The sequence below is a fragment of the Lynx rufus genome, unplaced genomic scaffold, assembly GCF_022079265.1.
Source record: "Lynx rufus isolate CCGP_SWC_20201006 ecotype Redwood Valley unplaced genomic scaffold, mLynRuf1.p SCAF_4, whole genome shotgun sequence".
NCBI lineage: Eukaryota > Metazoa > Chordata > Mammalia > Carnivora > Felidae > Lynx > Lynx rufus.
The window spans coordinates 19,070,946-19,085,922 of record NW_025814856.1 but is presented as its reverse complement, the minus strand read 5'-3'; the positions used below and the strand labels follow the sequence as shown (position 1 = coordinate 19,085,922).

The window sequence follows — 14,977 nt, the reverse complement described above, 5'->3', positions numbered from 1 at the left end:
ATGAAGCAGCAAGTACTGACATAAAGCTGCAGCAAGTTATCCAGAAGATCTAGCTAAGATAATTAATGAAGGTGGCTACACTAAACAACAGATTTTCTATGTAGACAAAACAGCCTTATATTGGAAGAAGATGCTATCTAGGACTTTCATTAGAAAGCTAGAGAGAAGTCAATGCCTGGCTTAAAAGTTTCAAAGGATAGGCTACTCTCCTGTTAGGGGCTAATGCAGCTGATGACTTTAAGATGAAAGCCAATGCTCACTTACCATTCTGAAAATTCTAGGGCCCTTAAGAATTATGCTAAATCTCGGGGCGCCTGGGTGGCGCAGTCGGTTAAGCGTCCGACTTCAGCCAGGTCACGATCTCGCGGTCCGGGAGTTCGAGCCCCGCGTCGGGCTCTGGGCTGATGGCTCAGAGCCTGGAGCCTGTTTCCGATTCTGTGTCTCCCTCTCTCTCTGCCCCTCCCCCATTCATGCTCTGTCTCTCTCTGTCCCAAAAATAAATAAATGTTGAAAAAAAAAATTTAAAAAAAAAAAAAAAAAAAAAAAGAATTATGCTAAATCTACTCTTCCTGTGCTCTGTAAGTGGAATTGTAAAGCCTAAAAGACAGCACATCTGTTTACAACATGGTTTACTAATATTTGAAGGCCACTGTTAATACCTACCACTCAGGAAAAAGATTCTCCTTTCAAAATATTATTCTCATTGACAATGCAGCTGATCACCCAAAACCTCTGATGGAGATATCCTGCAAGATTAATATTGTTTTCCTGCCTGCTAACCATCCATTTTATCCCATGGCTCATGGAATAATTTCAACTGTCAGTATTTTTATTTAAGAAATATATTTTGTCTAGTTTCTAAGGATCATGTCTCTGAGGTCAGGATTCCTGATCCAGAGACAATGGCCTGATGGGTAGCACCTGAAGGTATCATCAAGAGTAACTGAAATAAGTTGAGAGCTGTAATGACATGAACCTCTGTGAGTCCCTTCTCTGTGGCATCTATGCCTATGTTTTTGAGAAGCCTTCTGCCATCCAGCAACAAGGCATTCTTCCTTGTATCAGGGTTATGATATGATTGCTCAAGCCCAATCTGGGACTAGGAAACAGCCACTTTTGCCACATTGATTCTGCAACAAGATGGAATTGAATCTAAAGACTACACAGGCTTCGGTCCTGGCACCCACTAGAGAGTTAGCTCAGCAGATACAGAAGGTAGTCATGGTATTAGGATATTACATGGGTGCCCCCTGCCATGCCTGCATTGGGGGGACCAATGTACATTCTGAAGTGCAGAAGCTGCAGATGGAAGATCCCCATAACATCATGGGTACCCCAGGACATGTGTTTGATATGCTTAACCAGAAACACCTGTCTCCCAAATACATCAAATAGTTTGTACTGGACAAGTTGACGAAATGTTTTTTTTCTTTTATTTTTTTAATTTACATCCAAGTTAGTTAGCATATAGTGCAACAATGATTTCAGGAGTAGATTCCTTAATACCCCTTACCCATTTAGCCCATCCCCCCTCCCACAACTCCTCTAGTAACCCTCTGTTTGTTCTCCATATTCAAGAGTCTCTTATGTCTTGTCCCCCTCCCTGTTTTTATATTATTTTTGCTTCTCTTCCCTTATGTTTATCTGTTCGGTGTCTAAGTCCTCATATGAGTGAAGTCATGTGGTATTTGTCTTTGACTAATTTCACTTAGTATAATACCCTCTAGTTCCATCCAGCTGATGAAATGTTAAGCCGCGGATTCAAGGACCAGATCTATGACATATTCCAAAAGCTCAACAGCAACACCCTGGTGGTATTGCTGTCAGCTACAATGCCTTCCAACATGCTTGAGGTGACCAAGAAGTTCATGAGGGACCCCATTCAGATTCTGTTCAAAAAGGAGGAGTTGACCCTGAAGGGTATCCACTGGTTCTATTTCAATGTGGAAGGAGAGGAGTGGAAGCTGGACACATAGTGTGACTTGTATGAAACCCTGACCATCATGCAGGCAGTCATACTCATCAACACCCTAAGAAAGGTTTATTGACTCACTGAAAAGATGTACACCAAAGACCCCACCATGTCTGCTATGCACAGAGATATGGAATGAGATGTTAAATGAGATGTTATCATGAAGGAGTTCACTCTGGCTCTAGCAGAGTACTGATTACTACTGATCTGCTGGCCAGAGGCATTGATGTGCCACAGGTTTCTTTAGTCATCAAGTATGACCTTCCCACCAACAGGGAAAATTATATTGACAGAATCAGTCCTGGTGGACAATTTGGCCATAATGGTGTGGCTATTGACATAGTGACAGAAAAAGACAAGAGGATTCTTCAATATAGGGAAACCCTCCATAACACCTCCATTGAGGAGATGCCCCTCAATGTTCCTGAACTCATCTAAGGAACTGTCCTGCTACCTAGCCCTACTGAGGGTTCAGTCCATGGGGGGCTAAAGAGGAGCAGGAGAGGGGAGGGAAGAGAACCAAGGGATGGACATCTTGTCATTTTTTTCTTTTTTTCTTTGAATAAACGTCACTTTTTGAGGCAAAAAAAAAAAAAAGAATTTTGTAAGGTTACAGCTTCCACAGATAGTGGTTCCTTATCTGGACAAAGTAAATTGAAAACCTTCTGGTAAGAATTCATAATTCTAGATGTCATTAAGAACTTTCGTGATTCACAGGAAGAGGTCAAAATATCCATATGAACAGGAGTTTGAAAGCAGCTGATTCTAACCATCATTGATGACCTTGAAGGATTCAAGACTTCTGTGAAGAAAGTAACCACAGATGTGATGGAAATAGCAAGAGAGCCAAAATTAGTAGTAGAGTCTGAACCTGTGATCGAATTGCTGCAATTTCATGATAAAACTTTTTTTTAACGTTTATTTATTTTTGAGACAGAGACAGAGCATGAGTGGGGGAGGGGCAGAGAGCGAGAGGGAGACACAAAATCCAAAGCAGGTTTTAGGCTCCGAGCTGTCAGCACAGAGCCCAAAGCAGGGCTCGAACCCACGAACCATGAAATCATGACCTGAGCCAAAGTCTGATACTCAACCGACTGAGCCACCTAGGCACCCCTCATGATAAAACTTTAACATTGGAATTGCTTCTTATGGATTAACAAACTAGTTTCTTGAGATGGAATCCTCTCCTAGTGACAATGCTGTGAAGACTGGTGAAATGACAACAAAGTAATTTAGAATATTACATCAACTTCATTGATAAAGCAGCAGCAGGATTTAAGACACTGACTACAATTCTGGAAGAAGTTCTACTGTGGGTAAAATGCTATCAAACAGCATCCCATACTACAGAGAAAAATCATTCGTAAAAAGAAGAGTCAATGCAGCAAACTTCACTGTTATCTTATTTAAAGAAATTGCCACAGACACTCAACCTTCAGCAGCCACCACTCTAATCAGTCAGCAGCTGTCAACATCAAGACCCTCCACCAGCAAAAATAATATAATTTGCTGAAAGCTCAGATGATAGTTAGCATTTTTTTAGCAATACAGTATCTTTTAATTTTTGGAGGGAGACTCTAAATGCTTTTTATTTTTTTTAAGTTTTTATTACAATTCCAGTTAACATATAGTGCAATAGTAGTTTCAGGTGTACAATATAGTGGTTCAATACCTCCATATGACACCCAGTGGTCATCACAACAAGTGCACTCCATAATCCCCATCACCTATTTAACCCATCCCCCCAACTACCTCCCCTCTGGTAGTTTGTCCTCTCTAGTTAAGAATCTGTTTCTTGCTTTGCCTCTCACTTTCTTTTTTTCCTTTGCTCATTTGTTTCTTAAATTCCACATACAAGTAAAATCATACAGTATTTGTCTTTCTCTGACTTAAGGGATGTCCACTGTTTAATACACATAATTTTACTACACACTTAATAGACTATAGTGTAAACATAACTTTTATATGCACTAGGAAACCAAAAAATTCATTTGACTCACTTTATTGTGATATTCAGTTTATTGCAGTGGTCTGGAAACCAAACCGGCAGTATCTCCAAGGTATGCTTGTACTTTTTTTCTTGATTATGGAACAAAGCTCCCAAAGCAATGTCAAATAAAACTTACAGGGGCGCCTGGGTGGCTCAGTTGGTTGAGCATCCAACTTGGCTCAGGTCACGATCTCACAGTTCGTGGGTTCGCACCCCACATTGGGCTCTGTGCTCACAGCTCGGAGCCTGGACCCTGCTTTGGATTCTGTGTCTCCCTCTTGCTCTGCTCCTCCCCTACTCACCTCTGTCTCTCTCTCTCAAAAATAAACATTAAAGAAATAAAAAAATAAAACTTATAAGGCAGATGTTCTTATTTTGTTCCTGAAGTTTGAAGGGAAACATTCTATGTTTCATTATTAAGCATAATGTTAGATGTGGGTTCTTCATATGTGCCTTTTATTAGATTGGTAAATCCAGCATTATATAAAATATATACATTGTATAAATCTATATAAATTATTTGCTTATATCAAAAGTTTTTACATCTATAATCATAAAGGATATTGGTCTATAATTTTCTTTTAATCTTATTAGGGTTTTAGATAAAAGTTACACTGGCTTCATAATGAGTTAGGAAATGTTTCACCCTCTTTTGCTTTTGAAAAGCATGTTTCACAGAATTCACACATGAAACCATTTGGGACTTGAGTCTTCTTTGTGGTAAAATTATTTTATTAGAAACTGAATTTATTTAATTTAGTATCACTCTATTTCTTCCTGTGTCAATTTTGTTCAAATGTGCCTCTCAAGGAATTTAAATAAAATGATTCATAATATTCTCTAATGTTCTCTCATTATGAATGTTTTATTTAATTTAGTCTTACTAAAGAACTTATCATTTTTATTAATCCTTTTAAAAAATCACTTTTAGTTTTACTAGTTTTCTCTAGTCTCCATCCATTTTCTACTTAATTGATTTCTGCTCTGATTTTTTTATTTCATTCTATTTTAATTTGCTATTGTTTTTCTATTTTCTCCAGTAGGTACCTTGGATTATTCACTTTAAATCTTTCTTGCCTTCCAACCACTCTGGAAAACAGTATGGAGGGTCCTCAAAAAGTTAAAAATAGAACTATCCTACGATCCAGCAATTACACTACTATTTACCCAAAGGATACAAAAATACTCATTCAAAGGGATACGTGCACTCCAATGTTTACAGCAGCAACATCCAAATTATGGAAAGTGCCTAAATCTCCATCGACTGATAAATGAATAAAGAAAATGTGGTATATCTATACAATGGAATATTACTCAGCCATAAAAAAGAATTAAATCTTGGGGTGCTTGGGTGGCTCGGTCAGTTAAGCATCCAACTCTTGATTTCAGCTCAGGTCATGAGCTTGCAGTTCATGGATTTGAGCCCATCAGGTTCCATGCTGACAATGCAGAGCCTGCTTGAGATTCTCTCTCTCCCTCACCTTCTGCCACTCCCCACTTGCAAAATTCACACACCCTCTCTCTCTCAAAATAAATAAATAAACTTAAAAAAATTAAATATTGCCATTTGCAACAATGTGGATGGAGCTAGAGAGTATTATGCTAAGTGAAATAAGTCACAGAAAGACAATTACCATATGATTTTACTCATGTGGAATTTAAGAAACAAAACAAATGAACATGGTGGGGAGAAGAGGCAAATCAAGACACAGACTATTTTAAGTTTATTTATTTGAGAGAGAGAGAGAGAGAGAGAGAGAGAGGAAGTGAACATGAGCAGGGGAGGGGCAGAGAGAGGAGGAGAGAGAGAGAATCCCAAGCAGGCTCCTCCCTGTCAGTGTAGAGCCCGACATGGGGCTCAATCCCATGAATCATGAGATCATTCCCCAAGCCAAAATCAAGAGTCAGACACTTAACCAACTGAGCCACCCAGGCACCCACAGACTTTTAACTATAGAGAACTGATACTTGCTAGATGGGAGGGGAGTGGGAATGTGTTAAATAGGTGATGGCTATTAAGGAGGGCACTTGTTGTGATGAGCACTGGGTGCTGTATGTAGGTGATGAATCACTGAATTCGACACCTAAAACTAATACTACACTGAATTTTACCTAATTAGAATTTAAATAAAAACTTGTAAAGAAAAAAAATCTTTCTTTCTTTCCAATATAAGCATTTAAAACTTCCCCACTATGAAAGTGGATGATGGACACTGAAGAGGGCACCTGTTGGGATGAGCACTGGGTGTTGTATGGAAACCAATTTGACAATAAATTTCATATTAAAAAAAATAAAAAATAAAAAATAAATAAAACTTCCCCGCTATGATGTGACAAGAAGAGCAGTCACCCCTGCGCAATTCCCCCTGAAAGTCCAGAACCTCACCTTATGTCAGATAGACCCTGAATGAGTCTCACAGAGACACTCTCACAGCCTAGAGCAGGCTCAGAATTGCTATGTGTGAGGTGCGGCCTGGGTAGAATAGGCCTGAGAGTAATGCCCAGGGGAAAGAGCCTTCCATCAGTCAATGGACCAATACTGTTTCCATGGTTTGGACAAAAGCAACATGGAAACCTTAGAGGCTGGCATCAGGAGAAACTGCATGAGGGGTACAGGATCCCTCTGCACCACCTCTGCAACTTCTCTGTAAACCCAAAATCACTCCAAAGTAAAAAGCTCTTTAAAAATTTTTTTCAGTAAATAAAAAAATTAAACTATAAAATTTCCTCTAGCATTGCAATATTTATTGCATCCACAAATTTTGATAGTATGTTTTCATTATTCAATTCAAAACATTTTCTAATTTCCTTTGTGGTTTTTTTTTTATAATTGACTGATGAGTTATTTAGAAATATTTCCAAATATGTGAGGGTTTCCTGATTATCTTATCATTGATCTCTAAGTTAATTTTATTCTAGTTGGAGAACACACTCTATTATTTCAATCCTCGAAAATTTATTAAGATATGTTTTTTGGTGGCACCTGGGTGGCTCAGTCAGTTGAGCAACTGATCTTGATTTCAGCTCAGATCATGGTCCCAGGGTCATGGGTTCAAGCCTCGCACTGGGATCCACACTCAGCGTGCAGCCTGCTTAAGATTCACTCTCTCCCTATCCCCTGTTCACACTCGCTTTCTAAAATAAAGAAGAAATTTTTTTAAGATACGTTTTTTGGGTTAGCATATGGTCTATCTTGGTGATAACATATGCAATTTAAAGAGGGCACTTGTTGGGATGAGCACTGGGTGCTGTATGTAAGTAACGAATCATGGGAATCTACTCCCGAAGCCAAGAGCACACTGTATACACTGTATGTTAGCTAACTTGACAATAAATTATATTTAAAAAATAAAATGAAGTAAATAAACTTCAAAACAAAATAAATACCTTCATTTTAAAAAAATTGTGTCCTGTTTATTTACTTAATAAATAAATAAATAAATAAATAAATACCTTCATTAAAAAAAAAACTGTATCCTCTGTTGGGTATAGTCATCTAAAATTTCAATTGTGTCAAGTTTTGGTTGGTAGTGTAGTTTAAATCTTCAAAAATCTGACATTTTGTCTGCTTCATCTATCACTTACTAAAAGATAAATCTCCAATTATTATAGATACATCTATTTCTCCCTTTAGTTCTGTCAACTGTTGTTTCACGTGTGCTAAACCTCTATTAGTATATACACATTTAAGATTTTTAAATCTTCAGTGAATTGAAACTTTTATCATTATTAACTGTTCTTGGTCTCTGGTAGTATTCCCTGAAGTCTACTCTGTCTCATAGTAATACAGCAAAACCAGCTTTCTTATGCATGTTTGTACAGCATCTTTTTCTAACCTATTTTAGTTATTATCTATATCTTCATCTTTAAAGTATATTTCCTGTTAACAGTGTATTGTTATGTACTGCTTTTTTTATCCAGTCTGATAATGTTGGTCTCTTAAATGGATAATTTAGTCTATTTAAAAATTAACATAATTATTTATATGGTTTAAGTCTATAATCTTGGCTTTTTTGGTCCCATTTGTTCTTTGTTCCTCTGTTCTTCGTTTTTTGTGGGTAATCATTCTCCTGGACTTCTTAGTTCTATGCCCATGATTTCCTTTAGCTCTGTGAGTATATTTAAGGCAGCTGATAAAAAGTCGTGTGTAGTAAGTTCAGTGTCCAGGCATCCTCAGGCACAGTTTCTGTTCATTTCTTTTTTTCTATAAATGGGCTACAGATTTTGTTTCTTTGCATGTCTCATAATCTTTTTTTCTTGGAAACTAGACACTACATTATAATGTAGTAACTGACAATTTTGATTCTTCTCACTCCCCAGAGTTTGTTGTTTCTGCTTGCTGTGGGTTATAATTGTTTGTTTAGTGATTTTCCTAAACTAGCTTTGTAAAAGTGTATTTTTTGTGGTATGTGACCACTGAAGTCTCTGTTCACTGGCTTAGTGCTCAGCCTGAGATCTGACAGAGATTTTCTTAAAGACCTGGAGCCAAAATGAGGAGGTGAGGAAAAGTACTCTCCTGGTCTATGCAGACTGGCCTGAATTAGGGCACTCCTTCAATGCTTAGCCAGGCCATTTACAATTCTGCCCTAACCTTCATTTCTGCATACAGAGAGCCTAAAAATAAGCCAGAAGTGCAAGTTCAGGTCTTTCTGAGCATGTGGCTAGCCCTTGGCATACACATAGACTTTTGATTCCCTGGCAAACACTGTGTAAAGCCTATTACTTCCCCATGTTATTTCCTTCACCCCCTATCCCTTCCTAGGCTTTTCAATGTCTCTGCTGCTTGTCCCATCTGTTGTCCTTTGCCACAGGTGGCTGCAGGTACCATACGCCTTTAAGTGATTTAAATGAACATTGTCCAAGAAGGCTACTCCAGCCTGAGAGAGTTCTGAAGGGGTCAAAACAAATGTAAGACCTTGAGCTAATCACTCATGGCACTACTAGACAGGTCAAAGTACACAACCCCAATTCTTTCAGAATAAAATCCATATAGCCCCACTCTGGCACTAGAAACCCATACCAGGTACATGGGCTGTTGCTCCCACAGCTGTTACCAGCTGGGCAATGTAGGGGATAGCAGGTGGGTAAGTAAAAGGACCACAATACCCTTTTACCAAAATTTATAAGCCTCTTTCTTCATTAAGCATTCACCTGGTTTTATAGTTTTTGTTAGATTCCAGAGCTCAAAAAAAGTTCATAATAACAGTTTTTACCAGCTTAATTGTTGCTTCAGTAGACGGGTGAATCTTTAAACCTCCCTACTCTGTTATTACTGGTAACTTCATGTCCCTTGTTTCTGGTTAATTGAACATATTTTACAATTTCACTTGTTTCTTCTACTGGCTTTTTAGGTACACTATTTGGTATTTTTAGTACTTTAGAGACTACGATATGCATCCTTAATTTACTATAGTCTTTCCCTAAGTAATATTGTAATACCTCAGAAACAATGTAAGAACTGACTTCAGTATCTCTATTTTCCTATCATTTGTGTTCCTATTGTCATATTTTGCCTCTACACATGCTATAAACTCTGAGACATTATTACTTATTCCTGTTGTTTCTCCTCCACTAAGGTGCCTTTTATCTCTAAGATTTTCTTTGAATGGAATTTACCTAGGTAATCTTATTTGGGTTTCTGTGAACTTTTTGGATCTGTGCACTGGTATCTTTCATTAATACTAGAAAATTCTCAGCCATTATTTTCTCAATTATTTTTTATTCCATTTTCTGTCTAGTCTCCTTTTGGGATTCCAAGCACCCATATGTTAATTTGATTGTATCCTACAGATCTCAAAACTTGTTCAGTTTTATCATCATCCATCTTTTTCTTTAGTTTAGCATGGATAACTTCTAAGGCACCATCAGTTGCCTTATTCTTTCTACTGCTATGTCCTGTCCTGCAGCTAAGCCCATCAAATGAATTCTTCATTTCTGATCCTGAACTTTTTGGTTCTAAAATTCCTATGTGGCTCATTCTTTTACAGTTTCCATTTCCCTGCTGAAATTCTTCACCTCTTCATACACGTATGAAAAGCATACTTATCACAGTTACTTTAAAGTCCCTCTCTGTTAATGCCAACATCTAGGTCATCTATGAGGCTGCTTCTATTGACTATTTTGTCTTTTGATTATGAGTCATTTTTATCTTCTTTCATTGCATGTCTCACAATTTTCTATTGTATGCCGACAATAATAGGAGCCACTAGGCTAGAAGACTGAGTCAATCTGGGTACTTAGGCTGGGTCTGGCTTTATTTCACCTTTGATTTATTTCAACTATTTTAATTTAGCTCACCACTGTTTCACAAATGTTTGGATAGAGAATCATAACTTTTTCTTCAGCAAGATTAGAGATTTGAGCACCAGCAAGATTTTTAAGGTCTATGACTTTCCAGCCCAGCTGAACCACAAGAAATGTCTCTGCTTCATATGCCACAGAAGATCTCGATCTCATTCAGCTTCTCTCTCTCTGATTTACAGCCAAGCTACCAGCCTCTTAGGCACCTTGGTTTTTATATCTTGGGAAATCACTTTGTACCCACCTGCCTTCTCCCAGTTTTCAGCAGCTGCTGCTATGCTCCCGATGAAGTGCTCATTTATCTCAGGGAGATCTCTCTCACCTTTCATGCCCTATTCCCAACCACTGGCACATCACTTCCATTCACTTGGTAAAGACTCCATGAATCTTGGGGGTTTCCTCACAGTCCCCCTGCCCTTTTCTCAGCCTCTGGCACACTCCCACCCCAAACTAAGTGAAGACACAGTGGAAAATGACTAGCAGGTGAGTGCAAACTTGCTCTGTGACTGGAGGTCTTCAAGATTCTGATCAATCATCAAAAGTTCTCTGAAAGTTCAGTTGACTTCTATCCTATATGTGACAGTTTCTCACCTCCTCCCACCATTCCCCTGGGATAAAAGCAGCCAGTTATGAGTCTATTTGGTCTTAGAAAATATTTGTGTCTCTCTGTAATTTAATGTTTAACAGTACTACTCAGTTATAAAAAGGAAAAAAACTATTGAGATATGCAACATGAATGAATCCCAAAATAATTATTCTGATTAAAAAAAGTCAGACCAAGGCACCTGGGTGGCTCAGTCAGTTACGTGTATGGCTCTTGATTTTGGCTCACGTCATGATCTCCCATTTCATGAGTTCAAGCCATTGATCAGGCTCTATGCTGACAGTGAAGAGGGTGCTTGGGATTCTCTCCCTCTCTCTCTCTCCCTCCTGCAAACTCTCTCTCTCTCTCTCTCAAAATAAATAAATAAACTTACCAAAAAAAGTCATACCAAAAGTTAAATGCATGCTTTTGATTCCATTTATATACAATTCTAGAAATGCAAATTAATCTATAATGACACAGAGTAGAGCAGGGTTGCCTAAGAATGGGTGAGAGAAAGACAAGAGAGAGGGATTACAAAAGGAACTAGGAAACTTTTGAGAGTAACTGATATGTTCATTAGCATGACTGTGGTGATGAGTTTATAATTATAAATATAATATCATAATTAGAAACATAATTATAAATATATATTATAATTAGAAACATAATACACATATATTTACAGTTAAATATTATACATACATATATCAAAATGTATCACACGGCACACTCTAAATATATACAATTTATTGTGTGTGAATTATACCTCAATAAAGGTGTGTTTAAAAAACAACCAGAATAGCATTGCCATTAAAATACGAAATGAAAAATAGTAGACAAGAGCAGCAAAATTTACCAACAGACAAGGAATATCCATCATTTTACACTGGAGAAGATAAAAGTTGTGATCAAGCATTTCACCATTAAAAAACATAATAAAGCCTCTATGAAAAAGGACCACAAAGCATAAGTACAAGAACTCAAGAAAGAGATGTTAGGACAACAGAAAAAAATGAGACAAAAATTTACACAGCTCAAGAAAAGAGAAAAGAAAAAAAAGTAACAGAAATGAAGACAAAATTAAAAGAGGCACAAGAAAAAATAAACACCACAGAATTACAGAATGCATAGTAAAAGGTAGAGGATAGAAATTAGAAAAGTGAACACAAAATGTAAATTGCAATACAGTTAATGTGTAGTAACAGCAGGCTAACATTCCCATGATAACAATTAGAAAAAGCTAAATAAATCACAAATATCATATTTCCAAAGGCATTAGAAAACTGTGGAAACAACAAACACCAGATGACCTAAAATTCCAAAGAAGAGAGAAACAGTCCAAGGTAAGATGACAAATGCCAGCTGTTTTTCTTCCTTCAGAGCATGTGCCAATTATGTACATAGGTTGAAGTTTGGGTTTGTTCCAGACAAAGAGTTGCTATTGAAACAAAACAAAAAGAAACCAGCAAAGCATTTAGTAGTTACAAGGGACTGGTGTAATAAATTGGAAATTTGACAGGGCTCAAACACATGACCCCACAGGATCTGCTAAATTCTGGAGATATATAGAGAATTACAAAGAAGTGCTGAAATGTCTCTATGGGAGAATGAAATTTCCTGAAGTTTCACAGTGTTTTAGAAATAAACACTTGCCAAAGTAAAGGACAGGCTTCAAATAGAAAACCAGTCTTACCCAAAGGAATTTGCCAAATTTAGTGGTGTGCTAAGACAAAACCTCTCAATGACATAAATTAAACTTCTACAGCATTTCAGGACTCACAAAGACCATGATCTACCAGTCTCTCAAATAAAAAAGCTCAGGAAGATTTTACCATAAGGGGGAGCTAGACCCAACTCTTACTAAAACCGCAACACAGATCTAACTACTGAAATCCCTGACTGGACTGACAGAAACACTCTACAGTAGAAGACTGTATCTGGAGTCTGTACTATTCTTTTATATGCAATGTCCATTATACAATAAAAACTTACTAGACATGCAGTGGGACAAAAAATATAACCAATAATCAAGAGGAAAAACTAGATAATAGAAGATTCACAGATGATCCAAATATTGTACTAACCAAATAGGATTTTTTTAAAAACTATGATTAGTAGGTTAAAGAAAATTAAGAGGGGCCCCTGGGTGGCTCAGTGGGGTAAGTATCTGACTTTGGCTCAGGTCACGATCTCATGGTTCGTGAGTTCAAGCGCCATCAGGCTCTCTGCTGTCAGCACAGAACTCGCTTCAGATCTTCTGTCCCCCTCTTTCACTGCCCCTCTCCTGCTTGTGCATTCTCGCACTTTCTCAAAAATAAACTTTTTTTTTTTAAAGAAAATTCAGGGGTGCCTGGGTGGCTCAGTCGGTTAAGCGACTGACTTCGGCTCAGGCCATGATCTCATGGCCTGACAGCTCAGAGCCTAGAGCCTGCTTATGATTCTGTGTCTCCCCCTCTCTGCCCCTCCCCCATTCGTGCTCTGTGTCTATCAAAAATAAACATTAAAAATATTTTAAATAAATAAAAAGAAAATTCAGAAAAAATATATAAAATAAATAATGTTTCAGATATTCAACGAGGACTAGAATCTATAAAAACTAATCAAATATGATTTCTAACAATGAAAAATTCTATAACTGAAATAAAGCACTCAACAGGAGTTTATAAGAAGATTGAACACAGGGGGTGCCCGGGTGGCTCAGTCGCTTAAGCATCGGACTTCGGCTGAGGTCATGGTCTCATGGTTTGTGAGTTCAAGCCCCACATTGGGCTCTGTGCTGACAGCTCAGAGCCTGGAGCCTGATTCAGATTCTGTGTCTCCCTCTCTCTCTGCCCCTCCCCAGCTAGCTTGCTCACGCTCGCTCTTTCTCTCTCTCTCAAAAATAAAATTAAACCTTAAAAAAAAAAAAAAGACTGAACACACCAGAACACAGAATTAAACTGAAGAGAGATCAATAGAAAATACCTAAACTGAAACAGAGAGGAAAAGAATGGGGAAGAAACAAGAAGTATGTAATAGACATGTGGAACTTATTCAAAAGGCCTAAGAAACTGACAACTAGTATCCACTAAAAGAGAGGGAAAAATAGTAATATTCAAAAGGTAACGCTTGACATCTTTCTAAAACTGATTAAAAACATCAACCCACAAATTTGAAATAGAATTAAAGGGAAAAGTACAGCGAGAGAAACAGCAAAAGGAATCCAATATATGCCTAACTGAAATAACTAAACAAACACAAAACAAAGAAAGATGTAATTTAGGAATATAATTATAAAGATATAATTTGGGAAAGTTTTCCTGTGGGGGGGGTGTGAAAAAGATTGATTGGAGAGAGAGAGCAGAGGAGGGGCAGAGAGGGAAAGAGGGAGAGAATCTCAAGCAGGCTCTGCACTGTCAGCACAGACAGTGGGGCTAGAACGCACGAACTGTGAGATCATGACCTGAGCCAAAATCAAGAGTCAGATGCTTAACCGACTGAGCCACCCAGGTGCCCCAATAAAGATTTTTAAGATAAATATTGAAACACACACTTTGTGCCAAGAAAAAGTACTACAGAATGCTCAGAGTAAGATGTAGCTTAGAAATTTTACTGGACTTCAAAAACTTTAAAAAGAAAAAAACAGTCTCTTTAACAAATGATGCTGGGAGAACTGGAAAACAACATTCAGAAGAATGAAACTAGACCACTTTCTTACACCATTCACAAAAATAAACTCAAAATGGATAAAGAACCTGACTGTGAGACAGGAAACCATCAAAACACTAGAGGAGAAAGCAAGAAAAAACCTCTGACCTCAGCCACAGCAATTTCTTATTTGACACATCTCCAAAGGCAAGGGAATTAAAAGCAAAAATGAACTATTGGGACCTCATCAAGATAAAAAGCTGCTGCACTTCAAAGGAAACAACAAAATGAAAAGGCAACTGACGGAATGGGAAAAGATATTTGCAAATGACATATCGGACAAAGGGCTAGTATCCAAAATCTATAAAGAACTCACCAAACTCCACACCCAAAAAACAAAAAATCCAGTGAAGAAACCGGCAGAAGACATGAATAGACATTTCTCCAAAGAAAACATCCAGATGGCCAACCAACACATGAAAAAATGCTCAACATCACTCAC

At 37.8% G+C, this 14,977-nt stretch overlaps 1 pseudogene; it reads left to right on the top strand.

The window, feature by feature from the left end:
* On the top strand, positions 1-2,410 carry LOC124523325 (eukaryotic initiation factor 4A-I-like; annotated as a pseudogene).
* Positions 2,411-14,977: the final 12,567 nt, after the last annotated feature.